Source organism: Frankliniella occidentalis, unplaced genomic scaffold (genome assembly GCF_000697945.3).
Source record: "Frankliniella occidentalis isolate FOCC.00 unplaced genomic scaffold, Focc_3.1 Scaffold2, whole genome shotgun sequence".
Classification (NCBI taxonomy): domain Eukaryota; kingdom Metazoa; phylum Arthropoda; class Insecta; order Thysanoptera; family Thripidae; genus Frankliniella; species Frankliniella occidentalis.
This window is the reverse complement of record NW_026267132.1, coordinates 2894210-2896198: the sequence shown is the minus strand read 5'-3', so window position 1 is coordinate 2896198 and position 1989 is coordinate 2894210.

The following is a 1989-nucleotide window of genomic DNA, read 5'->3' as shown; positions in this document are numbered from 1 at the left end:
GTGGGCGTGGCGCGAGGGCCGCCTATATAGTTGTTAGTAGTCTGCCCGCGCGGCTGCCTCTGCCACCGCGGCTGCAGTCGCGGAAGGATCAACGTGTGGCGTGCACGTTTAGTGTAGCCTTTGAGACCTACATAGACCACCCCCCATGACGCTATTTTTTAAAATAAAAATAACGATATATACACGCGCACAAAACCAGAATTGAAATGGTAGACTTCCCCTCGGCCCAGTCTGTGCCCCGCGTGCTCCCATTTCAGCCCATCCATCCATCCATCCAAATTGAAATGGTAGACTTCCCCTCGGCCCAGTCTGTGCCCCGCGTGCTCCCATTTCAGCCGCCCCACTCGCGAGCATACAAACACACAAGTGAATAAGCACGCTTTTAGTCCGCTCACAGCCGGTGCCGGGCGCACCCTCGTCGGTGTGAGCGCGCCCCCCCTAGTCAACGAGAGACAGGCCTCACCGCGCGCGCCCCGCCACGTCCCGCCACGCCCCACTACGCCCCGCCACGCCCCGCTACGCCCCGCCACGCCCCTCTACGCCACAACACCCCTTTTGACCGCACGCCACTCGTCAGCGCACCAACTCTTACCTGTTTTGTCACAAAGATTTATATTTTTAAAATTGTCCTCTTTTCACACATGTTCACTACGCCAGGGGTCGCAAACTCTACTGCTCGCCGAGGGCCACGTTTTACTAGTACGCCTCCAAGCCCGCGATGGCGCGGCTCGCTGGGAGCCAAATAACGCTCTCTGCACTTCAATTACACACAAAGTTTAAACCGAAGACATTTATCCGCGACAGTAATGAAAGAACAAAGGACCGCGGAGTTTGCGGAACACCTGCACCTGCACTTCGCCCTCGCTCTATATAAAACTTGAGGCTGCCTTGTAAAACGGCAGAAAAGTGTCGGAGTGTTGGACTCTTTTGGGGTCAGTAAGTACGTCCGTGATTTGACGGTACGACACCGTCAAGTTCTGACTGCAAACACTCAGCGCCTGTTGGGTAGGCAACATTTTGCCTGCCGTGCATGCGTGTACTGCGGGGTGGCCTACCCCGAGTCTCGCAGGCGCCCCGCTCTCGTAGTTCGCCGAGTGAATCAGAGAAAAAAACCGGACGTACTTTTCTGGAAGATCCGGGAAGATTCCTTTGTTGGACAGATAAACTGGCAATGCCTTATTTTTGATTTAATCATATCGCTCTACTGTAGTAGTTTTATTCAGTTTTATAAAAATCATCGAACTGCTTTACACTTTACAGCAGAACGTCATCAGTCACCCGCGTGAATTTTAGTTGAAATTACGAGATTGCTTTTCCAGCCGCGAGTTTTCTGTTCTCATAGGTGTAGCAAGGTCCGGGCCGGACCACTGAGAGGCTCTCCGAGAGCCTTGCGGACGGAGCTCGGCCCGGCCCACCCCTGGCTTCACTGGTGAAGATCCTGATTGGCCCGTGCCGAGGCTCGTCCGAGGCCGTGCGGCTTTGTGTTTGACCTCACTGTTGTTCTGCCCGGTCACTGTATCGTATAGCCCGATAACAGCAGCATCACGACCGACTCGGCGCCACGGGGGGCTGCCCAGTAGCGAGCTGAGCGGGGCGGTGCGGTCCCATGCTGGACCGCTCGCTACCTCCTCCCCCCTCCCCCAACCCCTCCACCATGCCTTCGAACGCAACAGCCTTCAGTACTGAACAGTGACGTTTAAACCTTTGATTCAGTCGAATTGAATAGAAATCCTTCTGAAAATGCAAATCCTGCAAATCAAACTAGGACTGTTTGAAATGGACCTATTTTGAGTTACTTTCGAGGGTTCTTTGGTACATCTCATCGCAGCTCTTTCCCCAGCGTCTACAAGCTGTAATTATACGACGTCATAGCGTTGGCCCTTTACCCGGCCATCGTCATGGTTGGGTTGAAACAGGGGTCGTGTGTGAGGAAGCAGGCAGCAGAGCGTCGTGGTGAGGCCGAGCTAGGGCGTGTGGGGTGTGGGCGGG